The following is a 19,628-nucleotide window of genomic DNA, read 5'->3' as shown; positions in this document are numbered from 1 at the left end:
GCAGGACGATACAGCTGTAGGACAAGCTGTTCTTCAACATCTTTTTCACTAAGGTTAGAATTATGTATTCATCTATACTGCATTGTATATGTATCTATAATATGATTATGGATTTCTATTGAAATTATACTTGTATATGAAGTTTATGTTCTTAAATTACGGTTAATTTTCCCCGCATTCTTTAATCTGAAACTGTATATTCTTTATTAATATTCTGACCTTCCCGGATGTGTTTGGGAGTATACAAACCAGGTCTCCCACCGTCTGCAAACGACACTACTTGGCTTACTGCTTGCTATTCTGATTCAGGCATGTGAATCTATGAAAGATACCCCAATACTGGATAATAAAATAAGTTACTTACCTGTAACTACATTTATCCAGTATTGGTATCTTTAATAGATTCACATGCACCCACCCTCCTCCCCGGTGAGACAGTTCTTTTACTTGTGATCCCTACTTCCCACTTGTGCTAAGAAAATCTGAGGAGAACTGCCTCTGCTGGGAAGGTTCTAGACGGTGCTGATAGCTGATTGGTTGAAACTATTTTTTAGTTCTTTTTATATAATGAGGTAGATAGGCTTCTAAGTTTTAGGCCTATGGGCTTTTCTTTTTAGCCTACTACTGTTTCTCTAAGGCACTGCTTTTGAATTTTACCTTGGGACTCCCGCCTCGGCGACGGGGCATGATTCAGGCATGTGAATCTATGAAAGATACCAATACTGGATAACTGTAGTTACAGGTAAGTAACTTGTTTTCCTCTCCTCCGTTTGACTATTTGAACATTTTATGATCGGTTAGGCTACTCATCATCAAAATGTATATTTGGTTATCTTACCAGGTCCACAATCACTTCTCAGTACTGACATCCCGTTTTTAGCACTTTTAACTCAATGCAATGTTTTTAATTGCTTTCACAGTAATCCATCAGTACCTTGATTTCTTACGTTTTTATATTGTATAACTGTTAAAGTATCTGAAATGTATCTTGTTGTATTGATCTGATGTGTTTTATGGGCTGTGCTCAAAATAAACAATTTCTTACTTAACACAGAAAGCTTTGTAAAAGATTGCCGAGTATCCATCTGGGCCTGGGGACTTTAAGGGCTTCAAACACGAGATCGCCGAAACGATCTCCTTTAATTTAATAGGGTAGTCTAGTGAGACCGCCTGTGTTGGTGTGAAGCTGGACGTGGTTTCCTCTTGCACATATGAAGTAATGTTCTGTGGTTCCAACTCCTGTCCTCAGTATAGTTCCGCATAAAAGTCCCAAAATCCTGCTGCATTGGATTTATAGTCCACTAGCTTCCTCCCCCCTGTGTTCTAATGGAGTTGACCCCTGTTTGCTGTCGCTGGGCTCTCGGCTTATTGGCGAAAAGCTTCCCAGTTGTATCTCCCCCAATATAGAAGTAATGTTTCAGCTGAAGCGCTGCATATTCTGCCCTGTCTAGATACAATCCCGCAAGTTGAATGCATGCTGCGTGGAGTTGGCGCCATACTCTTCGGCCCCTGTTCGACTGTGAATGCGTTCTAGTACTCTGACCTGATTGGTCAATTACTCCCTCTTGTCTTTACGGGTATTGCTGTATGCTGCCGAGATTTCTATGAGTTCTCCCCTCATTACCACTTTCAGAGCATCCCAAAGCGTGGAGACCGAGGTCTCCGGGATATCATTAAAGCCTAGATAACTTTGTATTGCTGTAGTGATGTGTTTTCAACCGTGGGGCGTTGTAGTAGGGTCTCCCTATGTCGCCATGACCCTGAGGATTCTTCCTGCGGAGGGAGTTCCAGTGTGAGGGTGACAGTGTCGTGGTCTGACAGTGCCTTTGGCTCTATATCTGGTGCCTTCATGAGATTGTGTATATCCCTAATCCCCAGCAAATAATCTAACCGTGCATATTTTTTTATGAGCATGCGAGAAGATGGTGTACTGAAGAGTATGTGGGTGGGATTCCCTCCAGAGATCCAGCAACCCTGTCCCCTGTAGCTAAATGCCCACTGCATTCGACAGAGCCCCCGCCTGACTAAAGCGATTTCCAGATCTATCTGTATCCAACACAAGGTTCAGCTCCCCTCCAAGTAGTACCCACTGAATCGGCAGTGTTGGCACCGCTGAGTGTAGAAACTGTTCCGGTCCCCGTGTTAGTAGCGTAAATAGATCACAGCACTAGTGACCTCCAATGTATACAGTGTGTGTGAGGAGTCTACCCTTCAATTCCGCTACCTTAGGTCCCACACATCCCCTGAAGGATTTAGCGATCAGTGTGGCTACCCCCTCTTTCTTAGAGAATGTAGAACAAAATAACTGATTAGGAAAGGCTCTGGAGCAGACAATGCCAATCTCTGCTCAGAAGATGGGTCTCCTGCCATTGTGGGTGCCTGCAGGGGCGGGGGGACCCGTCCGAGCCCTGTTCGCAGGTACCAGCAGGAGAGTCTTCAATTCCAAGGACCAAGCAGGTCTCTGCAAGAGAGCGCAGCTGGTACAGCCTGCCTTCCATGCGAAAGTTGATGCGAAAGGGGTGGCCCCACGAGTATGTTATCCAGGAATTCCGTACATGTAGGGTAGCCAGGCAAAATTCTCATCTCTATTGAATAGTGGTCATAGCGAGATCTTGGAAGAACATGGGTGTGTGTCCCTGGAAAGATAGTGGATGTTTCTTCCTGGCTTTGCATAGGATCATTTCTTTCAGTGGAAAATTGTGGAGGCAATCCAGGATGTCCGAAGGAGAGGCAGACTCCAGCCTTAGTGGGCCAACCCTGTGAGCAAGATCAATTTTTGTCTCCAGGTCAGGGGAGGGCGCCAGGATGACGTAGAATAGTTCCATCCGGTAGAGACCCAAATCCGAGCCCTCTGCCAAAGGTGGAATGCCCTTATTGCCAATGTTATTACACCTGGAGCGATTCTCCAGGTCATCTGCATGGGCCTGGAGGTCGATCTGTTGTTCTCACAATCGGAACACTTCCTGTTGGAGTTGCTTCACTTCCTCATCTCATGTGTGTTCTTGGTATTCTAGCGCAGAGACCCTCTCTCTCTGATAGAATCTCCTTTATATCGCTGGAGAGGTCACTCCTGAGGGCCTGCAGGTCTTCCCGCAGGGAGGAGAATAGTGCCTCCAGGAAGGAGCGGGTGATGGGCACCTCACCTCCCTCCGCTTCCTGTATTTGACTTGTGTTTGGCGCTGCTTGTCTGTCCCCAATCGCCACAGCAGGGAGCTTAGTCAGCATGTCCTTTAGGGATCGGTCCTTCTTCGCCCTCACAAATGCCATGTCTTTGGGGGGGATCACCCTCTTCCTCATTTGTCTCGTTGATGAGCCGTCGCCCAGGCTCGGTTAATTCTATCTGCTGTCTTAGGGCGGCCCTGCTGCGTGAGTGGGCCCCGTGAAGTATCACAATCTCAGCTGCCTGGGATTCCAGAGTGACTACTACTGGGGATCTCTACTGTGCTCTGCTACTTCAGCCCAGCAAAGGGGCACCCCCGGTCTGTGTGATGTGGTTGCTGCTCACCTTATAGGCGCCGAGGGCCAAGTCTCTCACATGGAGCTAGCTCGGCTTTCAGCTGGTAGACCCCCATCGGGTCTGCACTGGGGGTCACCGCACCTGGCCCCACCAGGGGGATTACTGCGCTTATCAATTAGGGCCCTCTCTCCTCTTCAGAGAATCCCCAGTTGCGATGGACAGGGCGACTACCCCACTCACCATTTCCAAACTGTGCCCTCACTACCTGGCCCACTGCTCAGGTTGTCGCAGGCCCTCCAGCCCTCTGTGTTCTTTTGTGGGCCTTTTGTTGCATAGTGCTAGGGGGCCAAGGCGGTGGCCAAATCAGCTATGGTCTCTGCAGGCTCACCTTTTCATTATATTGTGCCTCCTGTTTCTGGATCTCAGTGGACTGATGCTTTCCAGCCACCAAGCCCCCCGCAAGGCCTCCCTGTAGGGCCTCTCCTCCACTTCCACGACACAATATGGGGCCCCCCGTTAGCTCACGGGTCTAGGGCCGCCGTCTTCTCCACCCCTTCCATCCGTCCGTTTGTATCTGAAGCACGCTTGTGTGTGTACACGTCTTCTGCGCTGGGGTCGCTGCCCCCGGCTCCCTCACTTGCTCTCACAAGTCGGGCCTCACAAACTGTCTTTTGCAGGGGTCCGAGGCACCCCCGCATTGCAGGGGTGTAACAAACGCCCCTGCAGCTCCCGCGGTGCGGGGGTGACCCCAATCTTCAGTAGGTGAAGGGGGCCCCCTCAGCTTTTCGGTAGGGAGCGAGGCTTGCTTTAAAGCAGCTGCAGTGTCAGCAGTCTGCCCTGAGCTCCTCCTGCTGAAGAGAAACAAAGTAACATTGTTTCTCTTCAGTCAGCCTCCAGTCCAGGAACAAGGGGCCTTCTGCTGAAGTAATATTTTGCAATTTGCAGAGTGCTTTAACAAATGTGGTGCTTTTTTGTAAAGTGCTGTAAACTCTAACAGAACAATGTCCAGCCAGTGCTTTATTTTTAGAAAAAGATAGAGTTCTTTAACACATGCTAGATACTATAAATTCTATAGAGATGAACAATAAAAAAAGATAACTCTGTAGCTTCTTTCCTGCTAGAGTTGAAAAAGGATTTATAGTGTTTGAGGCAGGGACATAACAAACAGAGGGGGGCAGTCGGCCATCAGAGACAGCATTCCCCACAGGGCACAGCCTCTGAGAAGGGAGAGGACAAGGTTGGGGTGGGGGCCCCAGAGACAGCATTCCCCACAGGGCACAGCCTCTGAGAAGGGAGAGGACGAGGATGGGGGTGGGGGCCCCAGAGAGCAGGAGGCAGCACAGAGGAGATCTGACAGGGGCAGGAGAAGGATTGCAGCTTCCTCCAGGAACAGGATCTGCTGGGACACATTGGAAGGTAAACACCATTTGCAATATATGGTTTTGCAATATATGCATTTGCATATATGCAAGTCATATATGGTTTGGATTGGCATAGTTAGTTGTGGAATTGTGTTGTGTGGATTGGATCCCGTGTAGTGAAATAATGTGGCACAGTGTGCAGTGTAATTATGTGGATAGTAATTGTATGGTATTGAGTGTACTGGAATTATGTGGGATTGTGTGTCATGGAGTGGGATTGTGTGTTTTGGAGAGAGATTATCTGGAATGGTATTTTGTGTTGTGGAGTGGTATGTAGTGGAGTTTACTTATGTGGTGTGCTGTTAAATATTGTAGCATGATGTGGAATTTTGTGGTGTAGATTGGATGTATGTGGTGTGTTGTGTAATTGTGTTGGTTTTAATTATGTAGTTTGTTGTTGAATTATGTGATGTGGAATGGAAATGTGTAGAGTTGAATTTTTGTGACGTGGAAGTGTGCGATGTAGAGTGAAAATTATGTTGAATGGTATTATGAGGCATGGTGTGAAGTGTAGTTATGTGGAATGTTGCTATGTGGCATAGACTGGATTTGCAGCATAATTATGTAGAGGTAAATTATGTGGTAGTGAGTTTTTATTATGTGAAGTGTAATTATGTTGTGTGATGAATTGTGTTGGCATGAATTGTGTGACGTGTGTGACGTGGGGAATTATGTGGCGTGGTGTATAATTGTGCGGAGAGGAATTATGCAGCAAATTGCAGAGTTGTATTTTGTGGAGGCTAATTATGTGTTTTGGAGTGGAGTGTAAATATGTTGTGTGAAGTATAATTATATAGGTTGAATTGGAATTATGTGTAGTTGAATTGTGTTGTGTAGTGTGGAATTATGTGGTTTATAGTGGTATTAAGTTGTGTGGAATGTTATTATGTGATGTGGAATTATGTGGTATGGAGTGAAGTGGAAATATGTGTTTTTTTTATTTTTAGGATTGTAATTATGTGGTATGGAATGTTGCAGGGTTAAATTACTTATAGTTGAATTGTGTGGCATGGAATTATGAGATGTTCAAATGTGCTGTGTGTGGTAGACATAGCATAGCTGCCAAGGTGTCAGAATGCGATGTGTGACATTTTCATAATTTCAGTGTAAATATGAGTGACATTTCAACGACTTTAAGTGACACTTTCTCGTGAGCAAAATCAAGCAATTAAGAGGAGGGAAACATATAATTCTCTTCCAGGGGATCCTCGTCAATAGTAATAAGCACTAGAATATTCCCGCCCATGCACGGGAATATTCTAGTGCTTATGACTTTGATGAGGATACCCCTGGAAGAGAACTAGGATTACAGGTAAGTAACTAATCCATATTAGAAATTACGCCCATTTGAGCTACTAGAAACTCCTAAGAAAGTCACTGAACTAAAGTGCGCTAACAGCAGGCTACTAAAAACTGAGCAGAGTCAGACTGTGTGATTGTCACCCATTATTACAGTTAAATTATGAAACCGTCACACTTACCAATCTGAAACCCTGGCATCTATGAGTGAATCAGTGTGAAAATGTGCTCTAATTGAGGTGTATTCCTCTGCACCCTCATGGTGACCAGCCTGCCAGGTGTCTTTGCAAACTTGCAAGCTCCAAGCAGTTTTCCATCAGCTATATGTTAATGTAACTATACAAAATAAATACATAGGATGTTCTCTGCAGAAATCTGAGGTTTGCCTGCGCCAGGTTACACTTACTACCGCACTTTAAAAGTGGCAGTTCATTCAAGGTCCAATCAGGCCTCCCATAATGTCTGGTTACTCTGTGTAGAAATGTTTTTTTTAAATGCTAATCTGGTGTCAGATTAAACCTTCCAAAAAGAGCTGCTTTCATCTATGGGTAATCAGTCTGTTTCTGGGGACCCGATTCACAAAACTAATCTGAGACAAAATCCTAACTTTACGACTTTCGGTAATTTGTCTTAAATTTAATTTAAGACCAAAACTTAAAGATTGACTGAGATAAAATACTAACTTTAGTACTCCTAAATGCCTTCTGTGAATACTGAAAGTCGTAAAGTTAGGATTTTGTCTTAGATTACTTTTGTGAATTGGGCCCTGGGATGCCAAAATCACAGTAAGACCCAGTGACCTACCCTCTAGTGCCTCCTAAGTGATCTTCTGTCTGAGGTAGGGTGTAACTGGGATCTAACATGTTTTAGAACTATGTGGTCTAGACTGCCCTTGGCTGAAGTGTTTCGTCCATTTAACCAGGAGTGTAGATCCGAGCCTGAAGCAGTGTGTGCAGTGGTGCCTCTGATGCTCCCAGACTAGAGTTAGGCCACAGCTCCCTGCACCACGGTAGGAACCTAGACCCTCGGCACAATCAGCTCGTCTGCGGAGCAAGGTCTTTAGGTGCATTAATACAACACCTGCTGGACGGAGGTGGACCTGTGGCCTCTTCTGTGTGTGTGTGTGTGTAAATTGGGCATCACAGACCTGCGACCAGCAGGCAGAGGCCCGAACTTGAGAGGCTGGATGAGGAAATATAGTAGACTGTTAGAGCAGACCTTTCAATGGACTCTAATCAAAAGAGGAGCTTTGACGACCGCGGGAGGGCCACCAGGCATTGGATGGCTGCGAGGTGACTGACCACAGTAACGGGTGGAACTATGAGAGATGACTGGAGGCGCTATCCCTCTGCGGAGCTATAATTCATGGCAGTGAGGGGAGGGTATGTCTATGCACTGCAAGAGTGTATTGTGTGGTATCAATACAATGTCACCTGGGTACTTTAACGCTTTCGGAAACCATTGTCACGCATTTAGCAATTACTCAATGTAACACCCCTAATCAATGCAGCTATATATCTCTCTTGCATCTGAAGAAATCAATGCTCTGACACAGGTAAGAGTTACCAATACACCTAGGTGACAGGCGTTACAGGACCTTCACAATTAACGTTTTAGATTTTCATTCTGATATTTCTGCTGCTGAAAGTAGCTATTACCGCCATGTGATAGATTTGAAGAAAACAAGTAGGAATCAGCTTGGAAACAGACTCCCGCAAGTTATTCCTTTAATACTTACTCATCGTTATTTCCGTTCCCCCAACAACAAAACAGCAATGAAATTGGGCACTTCAGCGCTGTGGTGTCATTGTGTTGGAATCTTAGATCCCGGCTCCTCCATGCAGAGCGGCAGTTTTTGCCCATCGCTCCCAGCAAGGAGGCGGAGGTTATCCCGGGTCACATCATCCACTCCAGAGCTCCGGTGCCCTTCTCAAGCCCCTAGCTCCAGTCAGGAACCAGTCCTTGCAGATGGCGCACTCGAAACAGCTGACATCGAAGGGCTGCCGATGCATGGCGCGGGCATGCCTGCAACAAATCCTTGCGAGACCAAACTCCATGGACATACTACGGAAATACGTCAAAATGTTGTGGGCATAGAAAGGGACATTCATTACAGGACTACCACACAGGCAGCTGTACTGCATAACGAAATTTACCGCATCACATTTAGGAGACAGGGGAAGCACCAGAAAACGGCAGCCACATGGAAATAATACTACACCAGCATTGATTAGCAGCACTGGTACCAGAGGAGGTGTGATGCCTGTTATGCGTGATTTTGCATGCAGTGATATGGATCACCACACTGAAATGCTTTAGTCTAACGCCAGATGCGTGGTACGTAGCAGGGCTGAATTAGGTGGCGTGGATTTGGACAAGCTATGCACGCTAAGGCTTTTATGTTATGGGGTATAAAGTGGACTTTTGTCTATTTTTCTTTGTAAAAATAATATTAGCTGTTGCTTTACCTTCTGCACATTTCTGAACAATTTGTTAAGCTAAATTGTATTGTAGCATTGTGTGCGCATGCAGGGAAGAACGTGTGTCTGGCAGACATGCAAAAAATCATCCTACGTCTCAGTATTAACTTCCACACTTCTAAGCAGTAATTCCGATCCTAGAATGAGTTCCCTGTTTGCTTGACAATGACAGTTAGAAAAACAAGTAAGTGCTTTGCAAGCCTGTATAAGTAGCAAAGGTTTTAAAGGGACTTGTTTTCGTGCAAGGTATAGCTTTTCCCAGTTCACTGAAGGGATAAAAAACATCTCCAGATAATAATAGGGTTGACAGGATGGTGCAATAGCAGAATATTGATATCTGGTGAGGACTGCAGGCAGCAAGTGCTTGATACACTATTTGCATAAGAAAGTACTATATATTTTTTGTTATCCTCCATTAGTTATTAGTAAGGAAGGGGAAAGAGAAGAGTTCACCAACAGCATTCGGTTAGTCTTGGGGAGACAAAGAATGCTGTGGTCTGTGGCAGATGCCGCCCAGAAGTTATAGGTATATGTATCAGGAGCTGCCATTGAAGGAAGTGGAAATGCGCTTTAGATGTTGCCAGTATTGATGGCTACTGTGAGGTTGCAGATTTTGCTGGGCTGACAGCGGATGGGGAAATGCTGCATTTTCACTGTAGGTTTAATTACATGAATCGCGCATTCTCTCTGGTGTTTGTCATTGGGGTACTTCCTGACTGGTGCTACATATGAGATCGGGTTTGCCTTTGACAGGAGGTATGGTTTAGTGGGGTACATAGTTTAAATTAATGTTGGCGTGAGCAAACAAAAATCAGACCCTTTGTACATTTAATATTATTGTGTGCATCATGCAGAGGATGAAAAGTATCAGGAACGGCTTTGATGCCGTAGAGACTAGCAGGAAGAACTGTTTTGGGGTGGTCAGTTGAAGAGATTGTTTAACATGTTTTAAACTACTACAGTGGCATTGGGAAAGGCAGCAGCTGAAAGGCTCTGTCTTTACTGGTAGAAAGTGCTTAGATGGGGACTGGCCATCAGTCTTTCTTTTGGTGGTGGACAGGGAAACACTGAGCGGCGGTCACAGGATCATAGTGACATCTGAGGGGTGGTTTTGAAGGCAGGCGGAAAAGCATAACTGCAGGTTTCGTAGGGGTGAGACTAGAGTTAATGGCGGCGTTAGTAGCAGGCGTGAAGGCAGTGGTCTGTGTTTGGAGGTCAACTGAGCAGGCTTCGCTTGAAGGTGGGTCATCAAGTAGGAGGATGTGTTTGGTGGGCCGGCTGGAGGCAGTGTTATGTAACTTTGCTGGAGGGAGCAGCAGCAGTATTTACTGATGTATGTAAATCGCTCGATGAAAGGGCTGATGTGACCAATAGAGGAACACAAATCCTTTTTTTATGGCTGGGGTGAGCCCCTGCAGTATGGCAGGTCGCTGGCCTGAGAGCTCTTGACTGTTCCGGAGAATGGGGAGCCCCCTCCATGTACTGTGCAGGGGGGCCCCCTAAAGTTTCATTACGCCACTGCCACATTGGTCTGCCCAATCTCTGCGCCCCTTGTCTCCAAGGGTCGGCTATCCCCAGGTCCAGCAGAATCCTCCGGCTGCGCATGGCCCTGCGGGAAACCGCACCGCTGACTAGGCCTCAGCCGTTATCTTGCAGTGCTGGCTCTCTCACCTCGGATAGCTCCGTATTTTGGGCTGAGGCAGATGGAAACAACTCCACGCACGAGTCCTCGCACTCCCGACTCCCGCTGGTGGTAATCGCTGATATCGGTGGGCGATTTCGGCCCTGGTTACGGCAGGCGGTGGGGACGAGGGGACGAGACAGACACGTCTTACTCGCTCGCCGTTTTGGCCACGCCCCCCCTTAATTAACTTTTATAATAATGATTTTTTAAATTCTGTACTTGTTCCTTTTGCTCAACTGTTCTCATTTCTATGGGATCTCAAACCACTAGAGGCTGGGTTGTCCTCATCTCCATTTCATGCTCCGTGGGGACTTTAATGACAAACTGTTAAAAACCTGTGAGGAGCATGAGTTGAACTGCTCTGTGTACTTTAGGGGTCAACCAGACAGCAGAGTAAAGGAGTTAAGCCAGTTTGTCGCCGCACATGATTTTTGTAGATGTTATCGATATGTTTAGGGGACATGGACCTTCTTTGGCAACTTATAGAGGATCTGGGAGGGCTTCTATTATTGATTACATATTTGCTACGAGAAATTTCTATAGGGTGCTATCATTGAAACGGAGTACGGAGACCATAATGGTCTAACAGAAGTAGGACCTTTCCTGAGGATAGATAGCTCCACATAAATTATTTCAGCTCCTCAACATATTAGCGATGGTCCCAAGTTAGTATGGCATCCTAAGGAACCAGGTGTTACTCTTGGCTTAATCTTGAAGGACCATGCAAAGGTTTTACTGAACTCCTTGTTTGAAATGAGTGCGGGGGCATTGATAGATCAATCTGAAGAACTATTCATATGCATTAGGAACCATTTGTTGAAGCCAAATCGATGGTCCCAGATAGTTTGATAGGCACTGCACCGCAGCAAATCGCAGGTTAAGAACAGCACTGAAGTCCAAACCAAAAGATCCTGTAGAGGTCGGTGTAGCTAGGAAGATTTATAAGCATGCCTTGCAGGATAGGAGGGATGCTTCGAATAAAAGACTGGGAGCACTTACAATGTGCAGCGCTTTCCAACAACAGCAAATTGTTTTGGGACGTGGTAAAAAAGTTGAGACAAAGGGATGGCCTGGTTAATCCACTCTTCCAGTGTAATGTAGCTAGCCCCAAATGGGTCTCACACTTCAGTGCATTTTATTATGCTGAACTAGAGTAGAGTTTAGTGGAAATGCTTCGGGCAAGCTGGTTAACTCACCTATATTGTTTATTACCCTGCAAGAGATAGAGGAAGCTATCAGGCAAAGTCCAAGTTGCAAGGCCCCTGGGTCGGATGGGGTCTCAATGGACCTCCTCAAATGCAATGTGAACCTCTTGGAATTATTGATCACAAATGTATTGAACAGCTTTTCAGGCAATAAGATCCTTCGCTCTTGGGCCCTTTCTACCATAAGCCCTATTTTCAAGAAAGGCGATTGTATGTCAAATGTTACCGCCCCATCTCCCTCATTGATTGATTGATTGTGGGTTTGTAAAGCGCTAGAATCGACTCCCGAAGGAGTATCTCTGCGCTGTAGACCGCTGGGGAACCCGTCCTGGCTTTCCCTGTGAGATGGTCCCTACTGGGTATCTCCAAGGTGAAACCAGGCATCCCCGGCGTGTGGGGGGGGCCGTTGTGGAGATGAGGCAAGCTAATGCCCAGAGTTGGCGAGTGTGATCCCTAGTTAGAGTAGGCACCGAGGTGAGAATTATCGAGTCCGTTGACCCTGGTCCAAGACCCTGCCGCGTCGGGAATTGAACCCTGCTCCCGGGCCGTCCTCTGCTCCCGGGTCTGCCACCTCTAACCAGTGAGCCACACCACTCCACTCCATTGATAGTTCTGTTAAAATAACTGGGAGGGTGATCTTCAATTGTGAAAAATATTGGGCTAATTCAAATAACATCCTGTTTCCCCATCAATATGGTTTCCATTCAGGGATGGGTACAGTGGAACATTGTCAAGCGCAGTCCACTGAACCTGGCCTTTATGGGTTTGTCAAATGCATGTGATTGTGTCAACATAACCAAATTATGGTCATTGCTCTTAGATTTGGGGGCTGAAGTGGGTTTGGTGAACTTTTTGTATAATCACCTTGAGAATACAGTTACGAGGGAACGATTTGGGTCGGAGGGAAATGTCCAATACATTTACAATCACAAGAGGAGTATGCCAAGGTTGCAAATTGGCCCTGCAGTTGTTCATCTTGTATATCAATAATCGGAGCCTATTTTTGATTAACGTTGTTAAAGACACTCCAAGGATAGCAAACATGTCTGTACCTGTGTTATTACACGTTGATGATGCAATACTAATGGCATGGACCCCAAAGGCTCTCTATTTGTGGAGTCTTTTGTGACTTTCATGAGAAAACTGGATTTCCTCACAAATTTCAGGAAGTCACATATTATGATGTGTGTCCCAGGCAGGAAAATATGTTCACAAACAAACGTTTAGTGGTCAATCCCTGGGCAGTGTGTTCGAATTTAGCTATTTGGGAATTGTCTTGAACTCTTTGGGCTTGTTGGCAGCCACAGATCAGTAGCCACCATTTAAAGTGCGGTAGGGTGGCTGGGATACTATTCCATCTACCATAACCCTTGGGAGGGGGGATCCATTGCTCCGTATTTGAACATATAGAAGTCTCAGTAGATTTGTATGGCGCTGGGGTGTGAATTATCGCGATGCTGCGCCTTACAAATAGAGGCATATTGTATCTGGAGGCAGCTCTTGCATTCTTCTGTCACTAGTTCCCATTTTATCATTCAGTCTGAGTTAGATTTTGAGTACATATTGGACAAAGCCAGGTTAGCCCCACTTATGCTCTGGGTTAGCATTTGGACTAACCCAAAAGCTAGTTTGAACAGACAGACTGCCTTAAATTAGAAAAGGGTCCATCTCTCCGTTGGTTGGGTACGTCTCCAAACCCCTGATGGAACTGAGCCTGCTTGATATGTGCAAGGTACCTACCAATTTAAATAAGAATTTCTGATAGATACATCTGCCGTGTGGATTCCTCACCTTGTGAATATCCCCTTGCGTCAGCAACATTCGGAAATTCTTTTGTAGCTTCGCGCCGACGTGGATCCGGACGTCACAGAGGCACGGCATCGCACGCAACACCGCTGACGTCACCGACGCCTACAATAGGCCCACGCCGGCGTGATGACATCAGTTCCCTTTTTTCCGCGTCGTCGACGCTAACGGTTTTCAGGGATCGTACTGTAGCTTACAGTAACTTTGTTACTATTTTCATTGTATTGTGTCTATCTTCATACTTTTCGAGATGTCGTCGAAGAAGACTGGGTTTAAAGCTTGTGGCGAGTGTGGCAAGACTATGTCTATCACCAATCCTCACGAATGCTGTGTCTGGTGTTTAAGCTCCGACCATGATGTCGAGGACTGTCTTTGCTGCAAGAAGATGACGCTGAAAGCTTTGAGAGAGAGAGAGGCGAAACTCCTCGTGGCAAAGCTTAAAAATAAGAAGATTAAGAAATCGTCGAAGTCTCGATCTCGTCGGTCGAGGTCGAGATCGAGGTCTCGTTCGAGGTCGCACTCGGAGTCATCTTCGGCTCACGCTTCGAAGTCTTCGAGGAAGAAACACAAGAAGAAGAGCCATGAGTCGCGTCATCATTCTGGGAAGGACTCTAGTTCAAGACCGAAGTCCCAGGTCAAACTTTTGAGTAAAGAGGTGGAGATTTCAGAATCGGAACATGAGGCTTCGCATCCGGGTTCACCCGAATCTCAGAAACAGGTCCATTCTCCGTGTCCATCCAATCCTTCTGGTCAGGAGGATGAAGGTGAGGAGCAGGGGGCTGGTGGAGCCAAAGTTCCAGTACCTGAGGGTTTGTCGACTCCGGTTCCGGCACCCGATGAAGAGGTCGACGTCGTATCGACTACGCCTCCTCAGGAACAGCCACGAGGTCCATATCCTGAGTTTCCGACTCCAGGTCAGGATCCTTCTCAGTTCCTGAACGCCATGTTTGGTGTCTATTCCAGGGCAATGTTCCCGTCTGGTGCACCTGTTGGTCCCACGGGTCCTATGGCCTTTAACTTAGGGGTTCTTCAGGCTTACGCCCCTGCACCCTTCATGCCTTTTATGCCGGCTATACCACCGCATTGGCATTTCCCGACACCACCGGTGTCGTCGACGCCGAAGCGCACGACGCCAGTGCCATCGACGCCGATACCTGCGACTCCGAGGCAGGATTCTGCCCGACCTCGTGCGGATAGACCCCGTCCGACTTCGGGTTCGACGCCGGCACCGACCCCGTCGGAGTCGATTCCGGATCCATTGGCTTCGGTGGTGAAAGAAAGATCTCGGAGAAAGGCCCAGAGACTTCTGGAAGAAGAGAAATATGGATATTCAGATACTGAAGAAGGAGAGTTGCAGGATTCTGAGGATCCGTTTGAGGATTTGTGTGAAGCCAGTGGGCTTGAACTATCACCTGAATGGGAATTGGCTTCTGTGTCAAATGTTCCATCAAAGGATGTGATACCTTATCACACTGTCATTAAGAAAGCAGCGAGTCTATTGAATATTACTCTGCCCACTGCTGATTATAAGCCTAATATTTTGACTGAGGTGCTTCATTCACCATCATCTATCATTGAACCTATGTTGCCCTTCAACGAGGCCTTGTCTGAGCCTATTTATGAGGTCTGGAAGAAACCCTTATCTGCTCCTGCAGTTTCTAGAACAGTGGCCAGGAGATATAGAGCTGCACCAAAGGACCCTGCATTTTTATCTTCACATCCTCTTCCTGAGAGTTTGGTGATACAGGCTGCTTGCTCAAAGAAATCTGCTGGTGCTTTTCCACAAGTTCCTGGAGATAAGGAATCCAGGAAGCAAGACCAAAGTGCCAAAAAGGTTTTCTCATCAGCCAGTATGGCATTAAAGTCAACCAATGCTACGTGTCTGATGGGAAGGTATATCCATGCTTTGATGGATTCTGTCAAGCAGTTGATTCCGAAAGTCCCTGAGGATGACAGGAAGGATTTACAGGAAGTGGTATTGGACACTCAAGCAGCTGCGAGACAGGTCATTCAGAGTGGTCTGGACACTGCTGATTCAGTGGCAAGGGTCATGGGTTCCTCCGTGGCCACTAGGAGGGCTGCCTGGCTCAAATCTTCAGAATTCTCTGCAGACGTCCAATCTGCCTTGATGGACTTGCCGTTTGATGGATCAGGGTTGTTTGGTAAGAAGGCTGATACTGCCTTGGAGCGTTTTAAGGACAGTAGGGCCACTGCAAAATCTTTGGGTCTTCAGTCCAGGGGTTCTACCGGAAGACGTTTCAGGGGATTTGGTCGATCTTCCTTTCGGTCTTACAGATCGTCCCAGCAGCAGCCTCAGCAGCAGCAGAATACACTGTACAAGTCGTACAGGGGCAGACAAAGATCCCGCCCTAGAGGTCGTCAAGCTTCTTCCTCCTCTTCCTCCTCTCCTTCCCAACCCCCTGCCAACGCAGCAAAGCAGCCCTAGATCCGCCATTCCGGATCATGTGGGCCCAGTGGGGGGTCGGCTTACACATTTTCTACAAGATTGGGAATTAATAACATCGGATCTTTGGGTTCTCAATCTTGTAGAGAATGGGTATGCACTTCCTTTCCAGGAATTCCCTCCCAATTACCCTCCTTGCCAGGGTTATTGTTCGGAAGACCACCTGCTTCTCCTGCAGGAAGAGGTCCTGGCACTGTTCCAAAAAGGTGCGATAGAGGTGGTTCCAGAGCAGGAAAGGGGTCAGGGGTGCTACTCCCGGTATTTCCTGATTCCCAAGAAAGATGGCAGGCTTCGGCCAATCCTGGACTCAGGATTTTGAACCTTTACCTGAGGCAGGAAAAGTTCAAAATGCTCACTCTTGCACAGGTTCTTCAAGCGCTGCTGGAAGAAGACTGGATGGTGTCGATCGACTTGCAGGATGCGTATTTTCATATTCCCATCTTGAAGTCGCACAGAAAGTATCTCCGTTTCACGGTTGGGTCACAGCACTACCAGTTTGTGGTCCTTCCGTTTGGTCTTACTACTGCACCTCGAGTCTTCACCAAGGTGATGGCAGTGGTGGCAGCTCATCTCAGGAGATCGGGGATTCATGTGTTTCCGTATCTAGACGACTGGCTGATCAAAGCGGAGTCGCCGGAGAAGGTGCTCCATCATCTGCAAGAGACAACTCTGTTGTTGCACAGGTTGGGTTTTTCGATAAATGTACCCAAGTCTCACCTGGTGCCCTCACAGCGCAACCTGTTCATAGGTGCGGTACTGGACACTACTGTGTGTCGCGCATTCCCTCCTCCTCAAAGTATTTGCGACATACAGGAGATGATTCCTTTATTTTTCATTGGAGCGGTCGTTCCAGTCCTGAAGGTTCTTCGCCTGCTCGGTCTGATGGCTTCATGCATTCTGTTGGTCAACCATGCACGCTGGCACATGAGGGCACTCCAGTGGTGCCTCCGCAGGCAGTGGTATCAACACAACGGAGATCTCAGGGAGTCAGTGAAGATCTCCAGAGAAACTGCAGCGGATCTGTCTTGGTGGAGCGTGGAAGGCAATCTGTCTCAAGGAAAGCCTTTTCAACTTCCTCCATCAGTGGCCACAGTGATATCGGATGCATCCACTCTAGGGTGGGGTGCTCATCTGGGGGATCTGGAGGTCAAAGGTCTTTGGTCTCCAGACGAAAGGTTGCTTCACATCAACCTTCTAGAATTGCGGGCGATACGTTTGGCGCTCAAGGCCTTCCTCCCTTCCCTTCGCGGTCAGTCAGTCCAGGTTCTGACGGACAACACGACCGCGATGTGGTACGTCAACAAGCAGGGAGGAGTAGGGTCGCAGTGTCTCTGCAAGGAGGCTCTGTGCCTCTGGTCCTGGGTTCAGGACCATCGGATTTGTCTGATGGCAAGTCATCTGGCCGGGGTTCTGAACGTTCGTGCAGACAGTCTCAGTCGGCAGTTCTCTGCCGATCACGAGTGGAGGCTTCACCCAGAGGTAGTTCACGACATCTTTCGGATGTGGGGGGCTCCTCGGGTGGACCTGTTCGCCACTCGCGAGAATGCTCACTGCCTGTCATTCTGCAGTCTCCAGTATCCGTTGCAAGGAGCCTTGGGGGACGCGTTTCAGTTGAGTTGGGGAAATCAACTCCTTTACGCGTTTCCTCCCATACCCTTGATTCCTCTGGTTCTGAGGAACATTCGCCAAGACCGGGCCCAAGTCATATTGATCGCCTCGGATTGGCCAAGAAGGGTGTGGTATTCGGACCTTCTCCACCTCTCCTCTCACCCACCGCTCCGTCGCCCTCACAGGGCAGATCTCCTCTCTCAGATGGAGGGGCAGGTTCTACACCCCCACCTCCAGACCTTACACCTTCATGCCTGGAGATTGAGCGGGGCAACCTGATTTCTTTTTCTCTCCCTCACGATGTGGTGGATGTCATCTTGTCGGCCAGGCGTGACTCCACTAAGTCCATCTATTCTTATAGGTGGTCTAAATTTGTTGCTTGGTGCAGGGAGAAATCTATAGACCCTTTGAGGTCCCATTTATCTGATGTGCTCCAGTTTGCCCTTTCTCTGGCTCAGCAGGGGCTTGCTGTCGCCACGGTGAAGGGTTATCTTTCTGCGCTGTCGGCCTTTATCTGTTTGCCTGACCAGCCTTCTCTTTTTAAGTCTCCCATTGTTTTAAGGTTTTTGAAGGGCCTCACTAATAGGTTCCCTCCTACACCTTTTATTGTGCCTCAGTGGGATTTGAATCTAGTTTTGACATTTTTAATGGGTGCTCCTTTTGAGCCTCTTCACAAATGTCACATGAGGCTTCTGACTTTCAAAACGGTTTTTCTCGTTGCAATCACCTCGGCAAGGAGGGTAAGTGAGCTTCAAGCTCTTAGTTCCAAGCCCCCATTCCTGACCATTCATGCTGAACGAATGGTTCTTAGGACCAGGGCTGCTTTTCTGCCAAAGGTGGTGACTCCTTTCCACCTTGGTCAATCCATTACCCTTCCTACCTTTTATCCTCCCCCACACCCTTCCAAGGAGGAGGAGAGATTACACCGTCTTGACCCCAAGAGGGCGGTGTCTTTTTACTTGGACAGGACTAAAGACTGTCGAGTGGACGACCAGCTCTTCGTTGGCTTTGCTGGCTGCAAGAAAGGAAGAGCGGTCCATAAGAGGACTTTGTCGAGATGGATCGTCCTCTGCATTAAGATCTGCTACTCTTTGGCCGGTAAGGACCCACCAGAGGGTATAAGGGCTCATTCAACTAGAGCTAAGTCTTCGACCTCGGCATTGGCTAGAGGTGTGCCTGTTGAGGATATTTGTAGAGCGGCAACTTGGTCTTCCCTCCACACTTTTGCGAAGCATTACTGCTTGGATTCCGAAGTGAGGAGGGAGGGTCACTTTGCGCGCTCTGTCCTTCAGGATTTCCTGGTTTAGAAGAGTGGACACCCTCCTCCGGGAGTGGGGACTGCTGTGGGACTCTATTCACAAGGTGAGGAATCCACACGGCAGATGTATCTATCAGAAGAACAAGTTACTTACCTTCGGTAACGCTTTTTCTGGTAGATACTATATCTGCCTGTGGATTCCTCACTGACCCACCTTCCTCCCCGTTGTCCACTCTTCTATGCCAGTGGTTTATATAATGTATTATTTTATGGTCAAGGATTTGTCTATTTCAAATGTTTTATTGCATTTGCTTCACACTGTGTGTTACCTTGATTTCTATACTGCGTATACTGTGTATATGTCTACTGTCATCGGTCCGTCCATGTGGCTCGAAGGCACGGAAAAAAGGGCGGAACTGATGTCATCACGCCGGCGTGGGCCTATTGTAGGCGTCGGTGACGTCAGCGGAGTCGCGTGCGATGCCGTGCCTCTGTGACGTCCGGATCCACGTCGGCGCGAAGCTACAAAAGAATTTCCGAATGTTGCTGACGCAAGGGGATATCCACAAGGTGAGGAATCCACAGGCAGATATAGTATCTACCAGAAAAAGCGTTACCGAAGGTAAGTAACTTGTTCTACAGGGTATCATTACTCTATCTCCAGCTGTTAGGCAGCACTTATGCCAGTCACAGTGTCTGCTCATTTCTTAAAGCAGCAGTAAGGAGCAGAAAATCAATGGAGGTCAAGTTTTCTTGGCTTTTTTTTGGAAGCCATATTGCAGCCACTTTTTATGTCAATTTTTACTAACCAAAGCTTAAACTGGCAAGGTTGAGGTTCCTCTTTTTTATCTGGGTACCATGTTTTTAGAGTTCTAAGACTCTTGTGTACTGAGGTATAGCCCCTTTAGTTACATTTGTCTAAGCTATCCGTAGTGCACATGGCACC

At 47.4% G+C, this 19,628-nt stretch overlaps 1 protein-coding gene across 1 annotated transcript in view; it reads left to right on the top strand.

The window, feature by feature from the left end:
• The window catches only part of LOC144798008 (neural-cadherin-like), a 566,884-nt gene that overhangs the window by 535,451 nt on the left and 11,805 nt on the right, over nucleotides 1–19,628 (top strand). The window lies entirely within an intron of this gene.

The sequence above is a fragment of the Lissotriton helveticus genome, chromosome 12 (genome assembly GCF_964261635.1).
Source record: "Lissotriton helveticus chromosome 12, aLisHel1.1, whole genome shotgun sequence".
NCBI lineage: Eukaryota > Metazoa > Chordata > Amphibia > Caudata > Salamandridae > Lissotriton > Lissotriton helveticus.
The sequence above is the reverse complement of the archived record's forward strand: the minus strand, read 5'-3'. Positions and strand labels throughout refer to the sequence as shown.